General features: G+C 48.5%; 1 pseudogene; it reads right to left on the reverse strand.

Annotated features, from left to right (window-relative positions):
• Positions 1-16,668: 16,668 nt before the first annotated feature.
• LOC142431070 (acyltransferase PGAP2-like) lies at positions 16,669-22,254 on the reverse strand (annotated as a pseudogene).
• Between the last annotated feature and the right edge of the window lie 506 nt (positions 22,255-22,760).

Consider the following 22,760-nt stretch of genomic DNA (forward strand, 5'->3'; position numbering starts at 1 on the left):
GAGTGAATTCTTTCTTGAAATTTCTGTGCTCTTTGATTCCTGCTGCATCAGAACAAAAGTGTGGTCATCCTCAAGGGAGTCATCGTTTTCCTTATAAATGTTCTTCGAGTTTGGGAATAAAAAAAGATCAGAGAGGAACAAGTCCCTAGAAAAGGACATCTGGCAAAGAGGCTGAGAAGGGAAGAGACCCTCGGCTAGATGAACTGGCGCAGTGGCTGCAGCAAGGGGCGTAAACACAGCGATTCCGAGGATGGAGCAGGACTGGGCAGGATTCGTCCTGCTGGTCATTGTGAGTCAGACTGACTGACTAGATGGTACCCAGCAACAATAACAGGTAACTAGGATACCATATTAAATATTAAAATCTTAAATGATATGATCATCTCAAATACACGAAAAACATTTGATAAAATTCAACATCCATTCATGATGGAAACACTAAGCTAGAATATTAAGAAATTTTTAACCTAATAAATGCTTCCTTTTTAAAAAAAATCCCGTAGTAACAGAAGCCCCCTTGTATAATTTGGCAACAGCATAACAATAACTAAAAAATGAGTATACATATGTATACATATAATATGTGCATAACCATATTGTGTATGGGAGTTACAGGTGAGTATTCATCTATACCCAGAAATATGGGGAGGGAGGGAGAAAAATGAGGAGCTGATACCAAGGGCTCAAGTGGAAAGAAAATGTTTTGAGAATGATGCTGGCAACAAATGTACAAATGGGCTTGACACAATGGATGGATGGATTGTGATGAGTTGTACAAACCCCCAATAAAATTTTAAAAGAAGAAGAAGAAACGAAAAAGCAACTCTGCGGCAGATGAAAGGGATCTGATAGGGGCAGCCATGCCCACGGGGGTAATGAGGGACAGGAAATGAGGGAAAATCAAGAGATGCTACATGTGAAAAAGGGGAAAAAAGATTCTCTCTGATTTCCAAGGGTTTGTTTATGATGCAGCTTGGTGTGGATCAACTTGGGTTTATCTAACTGGAGTTTGTTATGTAGATTCATGTCTTTCATCAGATTGGGAACGTGTTGGGAAATTTTCTTCTTCAATATTTTTTTTGCTTTTCCTCTCTCCTGTTCCCTCTGGGGCCACCTTAAAATACATGTTTGCCTCAGAGAGACCTCTGCTCACTGGCTCTGGGAGCAGCCTAAAGAGAATGATAGAGGGACAAGAGAAATAACCACCGCATACAGAGGAATCCTCAATACATTGACTACCAGTTTCCCCGGAAAAGACCAAAGGTGTCAAAAAGGCAGTGGAATGACCAATTAAATGCTGAAACCAAAGACCTATCACCCAAGGCTTCCATGAAACTGTGCTTCAAGAACAAGGGCAGAACTAAAGCATTCCCAGATAAGCCAGAGCTGAGGGTGTTTGTTACCATGGTACCGTCTCTACACGAAATGTTCAGATGACCTCATGGCTAAGTATAAGGTTTACTGATATTTATTGTTTGTAGCGTGTAATGTTCTGCATGGCTTCAAAGGTAAAATTCATAGAAAATAATTATGGATTTATGTGTCAAGATGTTATCTGTAACCACAACATAAAAGGGGGCTGGGGGGAAACTGAATGGTAATAACAGTTTCTGTTTGTTGTTGAAACGAAGTTGCTATCAATTTAAAGGAGAATGGCACAAGCTTAAGATAGTAAACGCAATCCTCCTGGTAAAAACATCTACACAAAGGGGACGAGAATGGAATCAAGATGGTTCACTACAGAAAAATATCAGCTCATCAAAACGGGAAGCCATCGCAGAGGAAAGAAAGCGCAAAATAAGGCATGCACCGAAACCAAAGAGCAACATGGCGTAAGTCTTTTCTTCCCAAAACACAACAATAACAAACCCACTGAGGTGGGGCCCACTCGTCGTGACCTCATTGGGCAGGGTAAAATTGGCCCTGTGAGTTTCTACAGACAGACAGAGCCCGTCTGTCTCCCAGGGAGAAGCAAGTGATTTCAAGCTGCAGACCTTGTGATGAGCAACCAAATACGGACACATCACACTGAGGGTCCTCAAGTCCTCGATTACTGGTAATTATTTAAAATACAAATGGATTTGGGTGTTATATCAGGATAAGTCAAAGGTATTGCTAAAATCATAGAAATCTTTATTAAACAAAAACATCAAAATGTGAAGCTAGCATTTCTTCATCGTATCCTCCCTCTAGGTCTTTACGCCTCTGAGGGGATGTTTCCATCTCTCTCACCCTTTCCTAAAGATTTCTGAGCTCTTCAACTTACACCGGTTAAACCAGCAGCAGTGGCAGTACCCTCAAGGAACTCAACTTGTGTTCGTTTGAAACATTCTTTGAGTTTTAAGAGTTAAAAAGGGGGCAATGTTAGGGATGTGGGGTGCAATGTTAGGGATGTGGGGTGGGGTGGGGTCGGTGTAGGATGGACAGGGCAAGGTTTCCCAGTGAACTCCCCCTCGGACAATGACCTTCGCTGCCCTCACAGCATGAACAGACAACAAGGAAAGAGTCTTCAGAACAGCCTTCCTGGAATATGTGTCGCCAACGCAGTTCCGATTTCCTTAAGACTTCTTCCCAATAAGTCCTGTGACCTTCCTGTCTCCTTTGACAGAAATCTAGCAAGGTCACTCCTTTGGTTCCCACAACACAGTCGCTTGCCCTTCTGAGCTGCCCTCTCGGCCTTGGCTGTAATTGGCTCAGCAGATGCCCTGGGAAGCCACTTTTTTTATTGGACTTTAAAAAATCATTTTATTAGGGGATCATACAACTCTTATCACCATCCATGCATACATCAATTGTGTAAAGCACATTTGTACATTCATTGCCCTCGTCATTCTCAAAAATTTGCTCTCCACCTAAGGCCCTGGCATCAGCTCTTCATTTTTCCCCTCCTTCCCCGCTCCCCCTTCTCTCATGAACCCTGATAATTTATAGATTATTATTTTGTCACATCTGATTGGGCCTTTTTCAAAGGCCCCCTAATACTAAACCACGTATTTGACTGAGAGAAGGTATCAGAGGCATATGTACACACATTCGGTTTGGAGTAAGCCCACATGTTTTTATGGACAGGAACCATTGTAGCTGTATCTGTATTGCTTACCCTCGTGTAGACAACAGAACAACAGCAACGACAACAAAAAACCTCTGCCAGCAAGTCAATTCCAACTCATGGGGGCCCTGGAGGACAGAGGCGGACTGGCCTTTTGGGTCTCTGCAACTTTTAATCTCTATGGGAACAGACAGTCCTCTTTGTCGCTCCCAACAAGCTGCAGACCTTCCATGCGCAGCCCAATGGCTAGCAAACCAGGCCACAAGGACTCCTCAAAGTATCATGGAGAAATTCCATGGCCTTTCTATTCCAGTTCCCCCAAATATTTTGAAACCCCTTCATATTTTACTACAAGGAAAAGCAATTTAAACCCCACCGCAAATATCACATCAGATGTTAAATGTGTGTCCTGTAACGTCAGGAGCAAGACAAGAATGCTGACCCCACCCTTCTTCTCAGCATTGCACCCCATCTAGTCACAAGGAGACTGGTGGGGCCAGAAAAGATTAGAGAGAAGAAACAAAACTCATTGTTTGCAGGTGATTGTCTAATCAAAGTCCCCAAAGAATCCACAGCAAATTATGATGATGAATAACAGTTTATCTAATTTGTCATAATCAGGATCAATATGCAAAAGCAGATGGACTTGTGTACACCGACGAAGTCAGAGCATGTAATGAAAAGCCAAACAAGAGTGCCATTTACAATTGCAACCTAAAATACACTTAAGAATCAATGTAACCAACGATAGTCACACCCTAGATGTAGAAAGCTACACAACTGTATTGTGCAAGATAGAAATGGACAAGCTCGTTAGTAACCTGGGTACTGCCTAGTCAGTAATTTCGTCCAGACCAGTGGTTCTTAACCTGCCCAATACCGTGACCCTTTCCTACAGGTCCTCATGTGGTGGTGGCCCCCCAACCATAACATGATTTTCCTTGCTACTTCATCACGGTCATTTTGCTACTGTGATGAATCCAGAGGGGTCGCGACCCACAGGTTGAGAACCACTGATCTAGGTGTTGTTTGGCGTTGATCCCAAAGCGTCTTCATCTACTCGGGCTATTTGCCCCAGCGAACCCCCACGCCCTCCGGAGGATCATTTCCTCTGTGATCGGCAACGCGAGGGCCTCGCTTCAATGCAGCCGTCTGATGTGTTTCCAGGACATGGAGCTGGCCTGTGGGTGAGGTGGCTGATGTTCCCCAAACAGGATGTTCATGTTCACTCGCCACAGCTGGAGACACAAATCCTACCCCCGCCTTCAGAAGGTCAGGAGCTTCCTGCCTTCGCACACTGCTTCCCTAAAGGACGCATTCCCTCGGATTGTCGGTGAATCACTTGGATCTGCGCTGCGCTTGTCAGGAGCTTGTCTCACACTCAGGAGCTGCCCAGGAACGGCAGCTGGCTGGGAACAAAGGAACCAGGGGTTTCGGGATACAATCCATTCTTACACGCGCTGGTAGTGGGCACCCACAGGTTTCCTGGGTGGCTGGGCCCACAGCTCCTCTTTGTCCGGAATAGGGACTCTTTTAAGGGAAGCTGCCACTGAGAGGCGAGGCGGAAGAATAGACGTGACTGTTGCATTGTGGAGGCGGACGGACCCCCACCCACGGGCTTCAAAGAGACAAACAGCGCTCATCGGCGAACGGGGACGTGGACCTTCTCGCCCAATCATAAGCAGTTAGTGCATGGGACATGTCTGACACGTACAGCCATGGCTGCTGCATAGCTTTCCCCAGACCCTCTCTCCTGCGGAGAGGATCAGGCCTCCGGTCTGCCCTGTCGAAGCTTGCCTCCTTCCAGGACGCTGCTGCTCTTTCTGTGGAGTCTCTACCGCGTTCCTTCAACTACCCAGCGTGTCTTCTCAGACACCCCCAGTCCCCACTCAGTGTTTCCACGGCAACCTGCACCGCCCCTGTCGCGCCACAGGCTGCGCCTTGGCCCGGCTGTCTCTCCAGGCAGGTTTCCCTCCCAGAACTGCCCTTGACACATCCTAAAAGCCAGGGATCTCAGACTCTTGTTTAACAAGACTCTTATCAGAACTTCCGATCTGGCTGAGGTAGAAACTACAAAGTCAGAACCAGCTGCCATTGAGTCAATTCCAACTCAGGCAACTCCAGGACGTCAGGTTGAAGAACGCCCCATAGGGTTTCCAGTGGCCGGGTTTGGGAAGGGAGATGCCGGCCTTTCTTCCATAGGGGCCTCGGGGAGCAGGGGGCGCCGAATTGGTCAGCAGTTGGGGCAGAGACGTGCCAGGGAGAAGCTGAGTGACAGCAGCACCTCCAGGTGGGGGGATAGTGTGCTGTTGTCTTCTCGGGCCCCCTGCTCCCTGTCCTGAAACGTCCCTCTGACTGGCTGCAAGCTTACAGACACTACACAGAGCTCTCCCAGGGCACTGCGTGGGCAGAAAGCGAGCTCGCCTCGGTGTGGTGCCTGAAGATGAAGGCACTCGGCTCCAGATGCCACCTGCAGGCAGCGTCACGTGTCTGAAGGAAAACTGCACCAGCGCTGGGGTCTCGTGTGAATTATCCCTTCCCACGTGTTACTCCTGTCATCTTCCAGGCCCTCAACACAGGGCCTCTATAAAACCTCCCTGCCATCGAGTTGATTCCAACTCATAGTTGACCCTACAGGACAGGAAACCTTTGGGTTTCCAGGACTTTAAATCTTGACCGTAGCAGCTGGCAGGTTTGAACCACTGACCTTGTGGTTAGCAGCCCAATGTGTAAGCCACTACACCACCAGAGCTCCTCGTTGGCATCTCTATAAATGGGGATATTTGGCAGAATAGCTCCAGCTGACCTACCGAGAGTGTGGCCCTTTCCCAGAGGAGAGATGTGAGTGCAAGAAGCAGAAAAGTGTCTCCTGCTTTTGTGTCCCAAAACGACTCCACTCGTCCAAACCCAAACTCACGGCCATTGAGTCAATGCTGACTCGTGGAGGCCCTGTATGACAGGGTAGAACTGCCCCTGTGGGTTTCCAACTGTAACCCTTTCCAAGAGTAGAAAGTCTCATCTTTCCTCCTACAGAGCGGTGGGTGGTTTGAACTGCTGTCCCCACTCATAACCACTACACCACCAAAAACACAAACTCACTGCCATCGAGTCAGTGCTGACTCACCGTGACCTCCTGCAGGTTTCAGAGACTGTAACTGTTTACAGGAGTAGAAAGCCCAGTCTTCCCCCCTTCTCTTCCGCTGCCCCGGCCGGCAGGAGCTGCTGGTGGTTTTGAACTGCTGACCATGGACATCACAGCCTAACATGTAACCACTACACCACCAGGGCTCCTCAAAAGCAACTCTTAAAGGAGAGGAAACAAAAAAAAAATATATGAGTGACATAGACTGAAACGTTTGGGACAAAGACTATGAGTTGGAAAGAGTTCCCTCTGCTTGAGGGAGGCCCCAGTGGTGCAGTGGTTAAAACCCTAGCCTGCCATGTTAGTTACATAATCTCCTGTCAATTAGAGGGTATGATGTGTGAAGGGGTGGAGTCTAGCCTGTCAATCGGGTCATAGCCAATGATGCCTCTGTGTGGCGTGACCTTCTCATGAGGGTTCTGGGAACTTCCTCTCTCTTGATTCTGCCATCAGAAGAGGTGGGGCACACTCTCGCCACTTCACTAGAGTGCTAGTCTCCTGCTGCTGGGACACTCAGGGAGCTGGAGGGGCCACGTGCAATCCCGAGCCAGTGCTGAGATGCTGCCACCAGCATTGGATCCTCAAGACGCTCCACCCACAAGCCTGTGATCTTCCTGCATTCGGCATGAGTCTGAAGAGGACTTTATGGACTAACATTGGACATGTGGGCTAATATCGGACTTATGGACTTGATCTGGACTGGGCTGGATCGTTTTCTCAATATGCAATTGCTCTTTGATATAAAATTCTCTAACACATGTATGAATGTCCCTGGATTTGTTTATCTGGTCAATCCAGTCTAAAATACCTGCTAATATAAAGATCAGTGGCTTGAACTCACCAGCCTACTCAGAGGGCGAAAGATGTGTCAATAGCCATTGGTCAAGATTTACAGCTTTGGAAATCCTGTTGGGAAGTCCCACTCTGTTGGATGTGGTAACTGCTAGTGGGACACAGCTCAAAGGCCACAAAACTCAAACCCACACCCACTGCAATGGAGGCCTCTCCATCTCCTGGCAGCCCTCCAGGACAGAGCAGGGCTGCTATACACCTTGACGGGAGCAGACAACCTCGTCTTTCTCTCACGCAGCAGCTGTGGAGATTGAACTCTTGACCTTGCCCACACTGTGAGCCACCAGACACTTAAACCACAGCGCCACCAGGGCTGCTCTTCGGGGGACGAAGCCAATTCATGGGGGGAAATACTGGCATCGCCCTGCTTTTCAAAAGCCACATCACTGTTACCCCAAAACTACATCAGTACCTAGTCCCGTGAACTCAAAAATCAGAAGAGAATTTTTGATTTTATGAAAATAAAAGTGATTTTTTTAAAGTTCCCATATCAATCAATGGTTAGGGCAGTGGTTCTCAACCTTCCTAATGCCATGACGCTTCCATGCAGTTCTTCATGTGGTGGTGACCCCCAACCATAACATTATTTTCATTGCTACTTCATCACTGTCGTTTTGCTACTGTTATGAATCGGGCGACCCCTGTGAAAGGGTTGTTCGACCCCCAAAGTGGCCGTGACCCCCAGCTTGAGAACCGCTGGGTTCATGTGTCTTAACTGGCCGCCACATTTACGTTTGGCAGGTTCTAAAGGCATGCTCTAGATTGGGATAGCAGGGGACCTGCAGAGAGAGGCTGCTGATCTAGACTCCCTTCCCCAGGCCCCACTGGGAGAGTGACCAGCTCCCTGGTGCCTTGGTGGGGCCAGGGCCACCTTTTAGTGCCAGCTGATCAGGAACAAACTAACAGAAAACTGAAGTGAGAGCAGTCAGGCTGTGAATGGTTTATTTTCTGAACTCATCACGACGTGGCCGTGTATTGGAAGGTCGCCCCGATGGGGAGTCCGGTTTCCATCCAGTCTGCAGACAGAGGGCACACGAGGGTGTGCAGGTAGGTCCCTGGCTGAACTGTACAACTCCCAGGAGCCTGAGGGCCACAAGGTGGGACCTGCTGGGCCAAAGACCCTTTAAATCGGCCTTCTGGGGGAAATCCAGCCTGGAGGACGGCAATGCCTTGTCTGAATGTCTCTTTCAGAGGGGCAGCCTGTGGGTTCCGCAAGAAATAGAGGTTCACTTCAAAGCAGACCACTCTTCTTTCTGTTTGCGACGTCTTCGTACCAGCTGAATCACAGCTTGCTTTGCACTTCTCCCAACACCTTGCAACATCGCAAAATATTTGCCGGAGCTTGTGAAGGGCGGCTGCCGAATTAGTAAACTGAGGGGAGGCCTGCCTTCCCTCCCACCCTGTCTTCACCTTCTGTTCCAGCAGACAGAAAGGCAGCTTGAGCGCTCTGATGGTGTCTCCAGATTATGACAATTCTTGGCGCCGTGGCTCAGGGCAAGGATGGAAGCAAAGGAAACAGCGTGGACTCCAGCAGGTGCTGGTGCAAGCTACTGCCGCTCTGCGGAATTTCATTATAAAAGTCTCCAGGAAGGTGAGTTGCTATGGTAACCAACATCGTCAAAATTTGTATCTGTAAGTAAGAACCGTGTGGGGGTATAGACTCCAGGCTTAATGAAGAACTAAGCACTCCTGAGAAGACGCCGAGTTACCGAGGCTCCTGTGAGGCCAGAGCAGGAGGGGATGTCTGAAATGACCTCGTTCCAGCGTCCTGGCCGGTGGATGGGACCTGAGGCTCGGAGGAGCGAGGAGGCTGAGCCCTACCGTGTCAGACTCCGCTCCGTGGCTCCTCGCTTCCTTTCCTGGTGCTCTTCTTCTTGTGCTGCCTTTCCGAAATGGATTTCCCCAAGTTCCTTGAGTGGAGCAGAGAAACGGGACCGTTCCTAGCCACGCCCCGGGGCCATCATCGCTTTTTATTGAAATGTGAAAGCAAAGTCCTAGTAATCTGCTTTGTTTGGTTTTTTCCATCAGAGATTTTCTGGCTCCCACATTCTAGCACCTTGATTTGCCCAGGAGGCTGCGGGCGGGGAATTATCTGGGGACCCTTCATCCGCGTTACAGTTCTAGCACATGTGCTAAAGAATTAGAATATGAGGGGACTCTAAAATCTCATGGGGACGAAATGAAGCTAAAGGCTCTACAGGACTGGACATGAAGGCTATCGGACACCACAAGCCCCAGCAAGAGGAAGAGACTTTCGGGAGCCGGGGTGCTCGGCATGTAGCCGGATCCATGTTGCTGCTGTTGTTGTTTTTAAAATATTCTCAGCTGAAGAAAGATGGGTGCCTTTTAACGACTTTTTAAGATGAAGAAAACCTAAAAAGAAGTCAGAGAGAGCCAAATCAGGCCTGTGAGATGGATGCCTAGTGATTTCCCACGGACGTGCTCACGAAATGGCCCTTATCTGCTGAAGGGAGTGAGAGGAGCGTTGTCAGGATGGAGAAGGGCTCTCTGGCGAGGCTCTCCCAAGCATTTTTCTGCTAAAGCTTTGGCTAAGGTTTTCAAAACACTCTCATAATAAATAAATAAAAGTTATTGTTTTGGGCCCTCCAGAAAATCCACAGCAAAATGCTTTGAGTGTACCACAAAAACCATTGCCACGATTTTTGCTCTTGATCTGTCTGGTGGTATGGTGAGTAGCCCTGGTGGCATAGTGATTACACGTTGGACTGCTTACCACACGGGCAGCAGTTCAAAACCACCAGCTGGTCTGAGGGAGAAAGATGAGGCTCTCTGCTCCTGTAAAGAGTTACGGTCTCAGAAATTCAGAGGGGCAGTTCTACCCTGTCTGATGGCCGTTGACTTGATGGCAGTGTGGTTTGTTGGTGGTGGTGGTGATGGTGTTGTTTGTCTGCTTTTGCTCTGACTGGGCCACTTCCACCTTTTGGTGCCATTGATTTGCTTGTGCTTGGTGTTCAGGGTCATAGTGGTAATGCCAAGGCTATCTCCTGTTACAATTCTTCCAAGAAATGTTCAGGACCGGAATGCCACTTGCTTAAATGTCCATCAAAGATTCTGGTCCTGTTTTTAGCTGACCTGGGCACAACTCTTTTGACACCTATTGAGCAAAAAGTTTCCTCGACTTTAATTTTTCAGTCATAATTGTGTAAACTAGACAAATTGAAATGTCCATTGTTTGGGCTACTGTTTATCATTGGTCCTATTGTATTAGGGCACATACAAGATTAATTTTTTTCTTCACAAATTTATGTCTATAGCTGTGGGCTTCCTCTTTAACAGCAGTTCATTTCTTCTTAAAGCCAATTAACCATTTTATAAACTGCTGATTTCCTGAGGCATTGTCTCCATAAACTTTCTATAAAATGTTAATGATTTCACCATTCTTCCACCCAAGCTTCATCATAAATTGGATGTTTGCCTTGCTTTTATTTTAGCACAATTCCTGTTGCTCTGATAGGGGGGCTCTTTTAGAATCGATGTCTTATCCTTCTTAGCCCTTCAAATTAGATCTTGTTTGGATATGTTATAACAAATTAGTGCCAGTTTATTTGGCAGTAGAGAACATTTTTGGCATGTATGCACCATTTTCTTATAATATGTGTTTCTATGCACTTTTGAAGACCCCATTGTACACGAAAACTATACACGAAAACTATCCTAAACCTAAGGTATACCTCCATCACTTGTCTGTCAGCCTCATTCAGAGAGTTCAGCACATATTCCTTTTCCAGAGTTTTTCTCAAGACAATTTTCTCCCGAAACTTATGAAGAAGTTGTTGCTGGAAACCTTAATGCATAGCTTCAAAACATCTTCAAATACTGAAGCCTGAACAAAGGAAGCAGAACTCTGTTGGAGATACTGCCCAAGGATGGGCTCCTCGGGCACCAGGCCACCAGTATTGTGACTGAAGAGGAGTTGATTTCTTGGAGGGCAGTCAACCATGGTGATATGAGTCGGGTCAAGCCTGTGGGAGTGAAGCCTTCAGGGTCTTCATTTGCTGATGGGACACCACTCAAGGCCAAGAGAAACCGCTGCAACAATCTTCTGGTGATTGGGACTTGGAATGTGCGAAGTATGAATTTAGGAAAATTAGAGGTGGTTCAAAATAAAATGGAGCACACGAAGATCCATGTCCTGGACATTAGTGACTGAGGTGGACTGGTATTAGCCATTTGAATCAGACAATCATATGAGTTACTATGGCGGGAATAATGCGATCAAGAGGTGTGGTGTGGCATTCATTGTCAGAAAGGATTTTGCTAAATCCATCATGAAGCACAATACTGTCATCAGATTATATCGATTTGCCTTCAAGTAAATCCAATCAATGTAACTATCATTCAACTCTGTCCACTGACCACAAAAGTGAATGACGAAGAAACTGAAGAATTCGACCAGAAACTTCAGTCAGAAATTGATCAAAGATGCACTGATAGTTATTAGTGATTGGAATGCAAAATTTGGAAATAAAGCGGAAGGAATGGTAGTTGGAAAATATAGACTTGGTGATAGAAATGAAGCTGGAGATCTCATGGTAGAATTTTGCAAAACCATTAACTTGTTTGTAGCAAATACCTTTTTTCAACAACGCAGAAGGCTGCTACACACATGGACGTCCTCAGCTGGAACACAAAGAGACCAAATTGACTGCATCTGTGGGAAGATGTGATGGGAAGTACACCAGCGGCCGACTGTGGAACCGACTATCAATTGCTTATACGCAAGTTCATAATAAAGCTGAAGAAATTAAAACAAGTCCATGAGAGCCAAAATTTGACCTTGAGTTTATCCCAGCTGAATGTGAGAGCATCTCAAGAACATATTTGATGCACTGAGCACTAATGACAGCCCTGATGAGCTGGGGAGGACATTAAGACCATCATTCATGAAGAAAGCAAGGGGCCATTAAAAAAGACAGGAGAGAAAGCAAAGATCGAAGTGGATGGCAGAAGAGACTCTGAAACTTGCTCTTAACGGTACAGTAGCTAAAGCAAATGGGAGAAAGGATGAAGCCAAGGAGATGAGTAGAAAATTTCAAAGAGCAGCTCAAGAAGACAAAGCCAAATAGGATAACGAAATCAGAAAATGCAAAAGGACATGCTCAGTGTATCTGAAATGGAAAGAACTGAAGGAAAAATTCACACCTTGAGTTGCAATTTTAAAAAATTCTATAGTCAAAATATGAAATGATGAAGGAAGCATCAAGAGAAGATGGAAAGAATGCACGGAGTCGCTGTGCCCCAAAAAACCTAGTCGGCACCCCACCATTTGAGGAGGGAGCATGAGCAAGAACCAGTGGTGTTGAGGGAAGAAGTTCAAACAGCACTGAACGGATTAGCCAAAAGCAAGGCTCCAGGAATTGCTGGAATACCCATGGAATGGCTCAGAAAGCTGAAGAAGCACTGGAAGCACTCACTTCAATGCCAGGATATTTGGAAGACAGCTACCTGGCCAACTGGCTGGAAGAGATCCAGATTTGTGGCCATTCCAAAGAAAGGTGTCCCAACAGGATGTGCCAGCTATGGAATGAGATCGTTGATATCTCACACGAGTGAAATTTTGCCGAAGATTCTCCTACAACGAGCGCAGTGGTACATGGACAGGGAGCTGCCGGGAGTTCAGGCCAGATGAGGAACAAGGAATGTCATTGCTGATGTCAGATGAAGGCAGAGAATACCAGCAAGATGTTTACTTGTGTTGTTACAATGCAAGACAGTGGACTGTGTGGGCCATAATAAACTCTGGATGACCTTGAGAAGAATGGGAATTCCAGAACACTTCATTGTGCTCACTTGGAACTTGTGCATGGCTCAAAGGGCAGTTGTGTGAGCAGAACAAGGGAACACTGTGTGGTTTAAAATAAGGCAAGGTGTGCATCAGGGTTGTATCCTCTCACCATATTTGTTCAATCTGTATGTTGAGCAAATCATCAGAGAAGATGGATTAGATGAAGAAGAATGTGGCGTCAGGATTGATGAAAGGCTTAGGAACATGCCTGCAACATGCAGATGGCACAACCTGGCTTGCTGAAAACGAGGACTTGAAACACTTGCTGATGAAGATCAAGGATTTATGGATTACAACTCAATGTAAGGAAGACCCAAATCCTCCTAACTGGACCAATAGGGAAGCATCATGATAAATGGAGAAAAAGTTGAAGTGGTCAAGGATTTTGTCTTGCTTGGATCCACAATCAATGCTCATGGAAGCAGCCGTCAAGAGATCCAAAGACAGACTGCATTGGGCAAATCTGCTGCAGAGTACTGAAGAGCAAGGATCTAACTTTGAGGACTAAGGTGCGCCTGACCCGAGCCATGGTCTTCTCCTTTGCATCATATGCACGTGAAGGTTGGACATTGACTAAGGAAGACAGTGGAATCCTTGGCGCATTTGAATTGTGGTGCTGGAGAAGAATATTGAAAATATCACGGACTGCTAAAATGACAGACAGATCTGTATTGTGAGAAGTAAGACCAGAGAGCTCCTTAGAGGCAAGGATGGCAAGACGTCCTTTTACATACTTTGGGCATAGTGTCAGGAGAGACTAGTCCCAGGAGAGGGACATTATGTTTGGTAAAGTGGAAGGCCTTGGACAAGATGGATTGACAGTGCTTCATCGATGGGCTCAGGCATGGGAACAATTGTGAGGATGGAGCAGGGTCCCTGTGGGTCGGAGCAGACCCAATGGAACCTCACAACAACAAGGGACACCTTTCTTCCGTGATTCAAAAACAAATGCTCTCTCTGATCTCTCCTAACCTAGTTTCTTGAACGATTCTTGTTGCACAAGGAGCTTTGTGTGAGGCTTTTCCTTCCGGTTCATGAGCCATCAAGTCATAGCAAATGTCGCTGTGAAGAGTATCTGTGGCTCCCACAGGGAGGGCAGTTGGAGATTGGAGTATCTGGGAAATGTAAGTCACAATGCGCCATCCAAACTACGCACGAAAGGAAGGAGTTTGAGTGAGCGGCACTTCGTCTTAAGGGGACATCTGAATACAAGCACGTGGTCCTCAGAGGTCTTCAACACGGGCATCTCCTCTGGGGGTCTTGTTAAAAAGCAGCTTCTGGTTCAGCACATCTGGCCCGTGACCTGCATTTCTCACAAGCTCTCGGGCACTGAGATGCTCTTCTGGTGCTTGTTCCAAACCTTTAATAGAAAAGAACCCGTTTATTTGTTCACTTGTTCTTCCTCAGTGAGTTTTCTATGAATCGGAAGACCTCTGTCTCAGACCTGTGACTCCCTCCGTCAACCCACCCCCACTCCGAATTCCCAGCACTGTGTGGCAACAGGTGCGTATGTGTATTGTCATGTGCCCATGTGTGCATGTCTTTTGTCTCCAAACAGATGTAAGCTCACCAGAGTTTGCTGACTCCTGTGCATAGGCACTGTAGATGCTGAATAAAGAACTATTGATGGTTGGTTGATTGATTGGTAAATTAATATATATTTCCTCCTTCCTCAGAGTACTAAGCTCAGCTCATCAAAGAGCTCAGGACTTGAAAGAAGTCAAATGTCTGCTCTAAATGACAGGGTCCTCATCCCACCTCTCATTTCCACTCCCCAGTGAGTTGATGTTTTAGAGATTAATGTCTGAATGGAGAGAATTGATTTGGGTAGGTGTAGAAATGACCTGCTATGAGTGGGTGTGGGGTGGGAAGGAGCCCCAGCCACGTAGAAGGCTTTATATGTTGGGCTGCTCCCCACAAAGTCAGTGGTTCAAAACCATCCACTCCTTGGGAGAAAGACAAACTTTTCTACTCCCATAAAGAGTTACAGTCTTAGAAACCCACAGGGGCAGTTTTACCCTGTCCTATAGGGTCACAATGAGTCAGAATCAACCTCATGGCAGTGTTTGGTTTTTCAAACATTTTTAGAAGAGGGGGAATGAAGTGGGCCTGTCACTGTAGTGGTCCTGCTGACTGTCCCAAGCACTGGGCCCTGTGAGAGCGAACAGAGGCTTGGAGACAAGCCAGCCTGGGTTCAGAGTGTTACAGTAGCTCATAGCTGCCCACATGACGGAGTAGAACTTCCCACAGGATTTTTTAGGCTGTGGCTTTTAAGGTAGCCCATCTCCAGTTCCTCCTCCTGGGTGGTGGGTGGTGAGTGGGTTTGCTGCCTACATTCCAGTCAGAAGCCAAGCTTGTTACCATGCAGCACAAGGGTGGGGTGCTACCTGACACCTGCACCTCATGCATCTTTAGGGGGAAAACCCAACTCATTGTCATTGAGTCGATGCTGACTCATAGTGACTCTATAGGACAGGGTAGAACTGGCCCTGCGAGTTTCCAAGACGAACTCTTTAGAAAGCCCACTCACAAAATCCTGGGGCTTTATTGCCTCGGTTGTGACAGGGGGCAGTTTCTCCTGTGGCATCTCTGAGAACCAGAGAGAAGGCCTTGCAAATGGCCTGCTCGGTGCTCAGGGACAGGTGGGCCTTCCTCCCAAGGTAAGCTGAGAAGTGAGTCTTTGCCACTCTGCCTTCCTTGGAGAAGGGCCTCCCGGTGCCGAGCATTACTGCCACCTAGTGGAGAGCCGCTGCACACTTTACAGAAACCCGCCTTCCCCTGGGACCTTGGAAGGGTGGATGGATCTTTTGGTTTTCAAAAAGCTTTTAATCCAGTTCTACTTTCTTTTGCATTGAGGTTTTTCAGTGGTTTTGTTTTGTTGTTGGGTTTTTGGTTTGGTTTTTATTTTTTGTCTGCCCCCCAAAAATCTATTTTCCTTTGAAATATAATATACAACCCAAAGAGCTCACAGCCTGGGGCAGTCAGGAGGCTTGGGGAACCCGAAGGAGCCCATTTTGGTGAAGGAATCTGCCTAGGACACCTCCACCCCACACTTTTGCAAAGGACGAGAAGGGTCTGAATGGCGGACATTTCAACGGGGAAAGGAAAGGCATGCTGAGCCGGACTCCTCTTCTGGAGCAGGTGATCACAGCGGCAGGCCACCACCTGCATCGGGGATGGCAGAACCCCAGATGGGCAGAATCCTTGGAAACCATGTCCCGCCCACTGTCCATTATACAAGCGGAAACACGAAGGCCCAGACAGGGAATATTATGCCCAAGGACAGCCAGGGCCCAGAAGGCGGCGACGGAGTTGATGGTGAGTCTCTGTTTCCAGCGGTAGGACTTCGGCTCCTCTGAGAGAGAGTGAGAGAGAGTGTGTGTTAGGTGTCAGAACTAGAAACACCTGGGCAGCGGGCAGCCTTCGCAAGGGGTTAGCTGTTGATCTGATGAGCACAGGAGATCCTAAGACCGCCGAGTGGCTGACCCCGTGCAGAAAAAAGGCTGTGGATTTCCTGAAGCAGCCCCTGCTCTGTGGTCCTAACCTCAGGGAGGTGGCTGTGTACAGTTATAAGATGGGGATGTGCTTGTGAACCTCAAGACTTTTTTTTTTTTTAGCACCAGAAGGTGGAGCTCCAGCCTAGCTTCTTGAGGCTTCAGCAGGGGTGGGAGGGTGGAGGATGCTGCTTGGAGGCCCAAAGCTTAAGTGGGAAAGGGACAGGTGTGGGGAGAAGGAAGGACCATCAGCCTCCCTTTCCCGCCCCCACATAGGTGGGGGTACACAGATCAGAGTGTCCTCTTCCTGGGCATTGCACCTGCTTTACTCAGAAGTGATTTTTATTTTTTGTTCAGGCTGGGAGGCAATGAGCAAGCAGCTCCTTGTTCCAGAAGTCCCACCAGGCCGTCATGTGGAAGGCCACGCTGGTTAGACCCACGGTATACTCCAGGAAGGCTAAGATGGTGTGCACTCCGGCCTCACAATGCATGTGGTGCCCAAAGTAGACAGCCAGGGCCCAGAAGGCGGCGACGGAGTTGATGGTGAGTCTCTGTTTCCAGCGGTAGGACTTCGGCTCCCCTGAACGTACTGTGTGCTTCTTGGTGAGCCGCCAGAGAAGGCAGGTTAGGAGCATGTCACTGAGGGATGAGGCGGTGCATACAACGCAAGCCTTCTCGCGGATGCTGAAGTCCTCGGAGGAGGAGACTTAGGTGAGCATGAGCAGAGCCAGGTTCTCCAGGGATGACGTTGAGGCTGAACTTGAGGCGGCAGAGTGGGCACTGGCCGGCACAGCTGTGGGAGTAGTCCTAGCAGGTGAAGGCCACCTTGAAGGGGCCGATGCCGAAGCACCACACGGAGCGCTGAGGACCCACCCTGCCGATGGCCCAGGTCACCGATGGCAGGTAATTGGGCACCTCCCTGGCAGACAGGGCAGGAGCAGGCCGTCCGTCCCAGTGGTTCACGGTCCTCTCTCCCTGGAGGCAGCAAGCGGAGGGGCCGAGCGGGAACCTTTTGTTTTGTTTTTGTATGGTTTTCTTTATATGAAATCGAGGGTAGGCAAATCTATAGTGATAGTAACTAGATGAATACATTCTCAGGGTTATGGCAGGGGAAGTTGGGGGCTGGGGTGGGGGAGGAGTGGGGAGCTACTCATAGTGGAGACAAGAATGAAGACAAGGTTCTCAAGCTGTTTGTGGTAATGAATGCGCAACTTTTTAAATCTACTTAAATGACTGGATTATGCGGTGTGTGAACTATGTATCCATGAAAGTGTACATTGCTTTAAAAAAGATGTGTGCTAATATTAGTACATTGCTCCCCATCAGTGTAAGATCCATGGTGGAGGTGAGAATGGTCCAGTCTTAATATTAGAAATATGAGGGGGTACCCCCCCAGAGTGGGATTTTTTTCAAAGCTATGTATTTAAATATTTTTACAAAACAACCTTATCACCTTCAAAGTACTCTCCATTACTCTTAATACATTCGTCAAATCTGCAATTCCATTCTTGGAAACACTTTCCAAACTCATCTGTTTGGATGGCTGGCAGCGCCTACCTCATTTGTTTTTTCTTCACCTTTTCTATGTTGTCAACTTGCTGTCCTCTCAGGTCCCTCTCCATTCGTGGACACAGAAGGAAGGCGCACAGAGCGAGGTCAGGCGAGTCAGGTGCATAAGGCAAGAGAGGTGTGCTGTTTTTTCCCCAAAACTGGCACACTGAGATGGCTGCGTGAGCAGGTGCATTGTTGTGGTGGCAAAACCAGTCCCCTGTCTGCCACCCATCAGGTCTTTTTTGTCGCACACTGTTACATAACCTTTTCAGAACCTCTAAATAGAAAGCTTGATTAACAGTCTGACCTGGTGGGACAAACTCCAAATGCACTATAAGTCAACATTTTCTTCCATTCAGGAAATTGATGGACATCCAGAACAAGGTTTGTCATGACATTTCACCTTTTTTGAAATGAGAAAACCACTCATACACTTGAGTTTTTCCCCTAGCACTGTCCTTGTAAGCTGTGTTCAGCATCACAAGTTTCTGCAGCAATTTTTCCCAAGCAGGAAACATAATTTCACAACCGCTCACTGTTCTCTTAAATTGGCCATCACACACAAAAAATGAGGATAGAACAAAACTGCTTTTACAAAAAAATTCACTGTGACCAGAGAGAAACTGCCCAGGTGACCCCACTGGGTGCACTACTCAGAGCGAGTTGTCTGATGCTCGCCTAGCAGGAAAAAATGTGTATTATGACATCTCTGCTATGCCCAGCGCAATTCTGTTTTTCAGAGGTACCCCCTCATAAGTACATTTTTCATGTACAATGAGGTTTTTTCCCCTTGAACTGAGTTGTGTAAATCATCACAGTGTTCCTGTTGTCTAGCAGAAATCAAATTTGTTGTTAATGCTTTTAAATATGTAGGGTGTCATGGTTTGTAATCTTGCATTAATTTCTGAAATTACTTAAATTGGGCTCTTCAATCTATATCTTTCTAGCACCCACAAGATGCTTGGTTGGGACCATACAATAGGGTGTGTGAAACACTAGTAGAAGGGATTGCCTAGTTTTGCAGTTCTGTGAAGTTTCTGGAGTGGGTAATACCTCAGTTCTTGGCTTTGCAAAAGAAAAAATTCACGCCGAAGCCCGTTGGTAATGCAAGTGAGTTTTTATGAAGGACGGGAGAAGGCTCCGGTCTTAGAGTCTCAGAAGAGCACGTGCTATTTCAGGGAAGCATGCCAAGCTGTGCGGAAGCCACCCTGGGGATCACAACCGGACACGAGCAACCTCGTGGAACTGCACACCCACACGTAGTCACCTGAGGCCAGAGAGGGTGCGGCAGGGTACGAGGGGACACAGGGAAGGGAGAGTGAGTGAGAAGAGAGAGAGAAGCTGTGGGCCCCAAATAGCCCTGGCCCAGACACATATGGGTTCCAAGCAGACCCGGAGTAGACACGTATGTGCCTCTTACCTCTACCTGTCTCTGAAGGTATTGGTTGATACCACTGGCTGACTTAAGTCCACCTGGGCCTGGTTTGGGCTGCCCAGGTGTACCACCCACCTGGCTGGGGGCTTGAATTGGAGCATGCTCAGTTAAGGGGTCTTCATAGGGCCACACAGAGGCTGAGAGGCCGGCATTCTGGCCCACAGAACAAGGTAAAGGCCAGGGTGTACATGGCTGAGAAGCTGAGGATCGGAGAGAGCTGTGGCTGCTGGCTGGAAAGAGGTCCTGGTGAGTACCTAAGACCATGTACTTCAGTTCTCTGATCCTGACTTGTGGGGGGCTACCTGTTAACTTCCCCAGTCACCACCACCATCCCCCAGTAGTGAAAAGAAAAGGGGGAAAGCTTTTACGGTATGCCTACTCTGCCGATGACTTGGGTGCTAAAGAGACAAGAAACAAGCTAGACATAGTCTCTGCCTGGGGTTTGTAGCTAGGTGGGGGAGACACGTAAATGAAACCGTTAGCCCAATGTATCAACATTGGACTCAAATTATGGAAAGAGGGGTGAAGAAGGAAGGGAGGGGCCTTTGCATTCACCAGGGTTCCCTGGAGAAGCGACCCTGCAGGGGAGCCGAGTAGAAGTTGGCCACGAGGCCACATCAGGCAGGTCTCGCCGCCCTTTAGGCGGAGAGGCCTGCCGGTCCATCCAGAACTCCACCTTTGAACTTATGGCTTCCGCCCTTCATAATACTTTAGCATCTCATTATATACAACTCACTCTACTTAATCAGCACGAAGCCCATGCTTCCCTTTTACAGGCTCGGGGAGGGTCAATAATTTGCGCAATGACTGAAGAGGACATATCAGAGTTGGGATTCAGATGCCAGGCTTTCTGCCCCAAAGCCCAGGCTGTGCCTCTGTGCCTCTCTCCCCGCCAGCCCGGGCTCTCTTGATTCTGCACGATGCTCTGGGCTCCAAGGAATCCATTCGGAGAGGTGTTCTGGGAGAAGGAAAATGCCGAGGGAACGAGAGCAGTGAACACAGACCCTCGTGGGTCAAGTGTGAATCACCTTGAGGAAGCTGCTGACGTGGCTAATTACTCGGCTTCAGCCTCGTGTTCGAGCAGTGAACCCAGGAGATCTCTTCCACCAGGAGAGGAAACCTCACGTATGATGCGCCTCATGCGTTGCCGATTGAACATGTGTGGCGGCGGCTTGTGAGGGATTAAAATAATTTGGAGGCTCACTGAGAGAAGAGAAGTTGTTCTCTGGCGATCTGTAAGAAGAGCCGAGGAATGCTGAGCTTCCCGGGGTAAAACACCAACTGGGCCAGGGCGGTGGCACGAGGCTTGTGGGATGGACGGGCTGCTCTGCCATCCCGGTGTGCCCAAGGCTAAGAGGATGCTCTTCCTACGGGGCTTCGCTTTTTTCAAATTGGGCAGGTCCCAGGCAAACTGGGGAGGTGGGTCATCTGAGCACAGGACCTGCAGACTCAGAGGTTCTGAGCCACACCCACGGCAGCTTGCCTGGGCCCGTGTGGGGAGCCAGATGTAGCTGAGGCCCTGGTCGAAGTCCAAGGCAGAAAAGCCACAGGCGAGATCAGCGCAAGAGGGCCTTAGTGAGGAGTCTTCATTCCCGATTCAGGCCCTCAGAGGGAGCACTGCTGTCCCAGGCCCTGCGGGTGGCCTCAGGAGGGGGAGAAGATGAGCGCAGACTCAGACTGGTTGGTATCTCCGTTTCATCATTTTTAAGATGGGGAGAATCACCATGTGTACCTCTAAAAATAGAGGACTATATGAGTTACTAGGTGTCAAGTGCTCAGACCAGTGTCTGGTTCATAAAAGGACAGGAAATCTCACCACGGAAGTTTCAGGAAGGCGGCCCTGCCACAGATGAGCTCTCTCATACTTGCTCCCTTCGGTCTTGGTCTTGATGGACGTGAAGTATCTGCGTGAGGGGGAGAGGAGGAAAGGGTGGTCTGGAGCCCAGTCAATCTCGAGCAGCTGGGGGGGTGGGAGGGGCAGAAGTTGTCTATTGCCAGCAGGGGGGCAGGGTCCCACGCCTGTTACCTCTTTTTGCCTTTCACTGCCCTTCCCGTACTTGCTCTTTGGCAGGTGGATGCAGCTGTCTGATCAGCAGTTAATCCCGGGAGAATAAACATGGATGTTCTCCTCCCGAGATGTGAAGGGAGGCATGCTGGGCTGCAATCCAGCCCTGTGGACAGGAGCCTAATTTCAGGACCCCGGGGCTGAGGATGGTGGGCATTCTTCTTCTCAGCGCCGTCCTGACTACAGACTTGTGCATGCAGGGCGTGGCAGCCCCATGCTCTCAAGAGCTCAGTTTCCCCATCTTGAAAATGGACATCAAAATCCCTGGTCCACAGCATGGGAATCATCCAAGTGGCCGGGTGAGACCCAGCTCTTCTTGATTAGATGTTTCCATTTATTTGTTAACAAACACTGATGGGCCAGGCACTGTTTGGAACACTTCACGCAGAGGCACTCTGTGGATTTTCCAAAATCTAACCAAGTTGGGTGCTGCTATCCAGTCCGCTTTACCGAGGGGAACCCTAAAGCAGAGGGAGTCATACTTTACTCAGGTCACACACGAAGCCAGAGTCTTGGGCAAGGCTCTCCAGCAACACCTGCTTCCTCAGTTTCCGCAGGTGCCCAGGAGTGAATGGATAGCCAATGATGAAAACTGCCTCATAGAGGGGCGGTGAAAAAGAGGATAGCCCTTGACATAATGATCGACACAGTGGCTGCAACACGGGCTTAAACAGAAGAACGTGAGGACGGACCAGGCAGTGTTGGGCTCTTAAAGGAGCTGCTCAGAGAGCTTCCAAGCTGCTTCAGTTAGGCCCCCTTAAGCCCAATTTCCCCAGCCCCATTCTGCACTCAGGTCTGCGTTCCTGTGCTGTGTGGCCCCACCGCCCACTCATTCCCACTCACATTCTGCTGGGCTCCATGGATCCTGTAGGAGAAGCCATGGTAATGAACGCCCAGGCTTCCCACTGCCGCTACAAGCATCCGAGTACATGTGGGCGCCACCTCTGTTTCTCGCTGACGCCCTGTGTGAAAAGCAGCCGTCGGCTTCTCCTTGCCAAGCATCCTTGGCACAGGAGCTGTAATGAGACACATCGTGAACACGAGCTGGCTTTGAGGATCCCTCACTTGGTGGCTGCTCTCTGCTGCTAAAAAGGAGCCCTGGCCGCTAGATTAGGGATAAAAGGGGGGCTGTCTTCCCAAATGCCTACGCTAAACGAAAATTAGCTGTCTGTGCCATACATGGGATGGAAAGAAATCAGTCACACCAATTAGACACCTATGGGACAATCCAGCCTGGGCCCCACACAATGCTAGGGACCAACAACATGACAACACAAAGGTGTGCCTAAACTCAGCCAATAACGTCAGCCAATAACCTCAACCACGTCTCCCCAGCCAGTGGGGACGGGAGGGAATAAAAGCAGGA

Source organism: Tenrec ecaudatus, chromosome 17 (assembly GCF_050624435.1).
Source record: "Tenrec ecaudatus isolate mTenEca1 chromosome 17, mTenEca1.hap1, whole genome shotgun sequence".
NCBI classification, from domain to species: domain Eukaryota; kingdom Metazoa; phylum Chordata; class Mammalia; order Afrosoricida; family Tenrecidae; genus Tenrec; species Tenrec ecaudatus.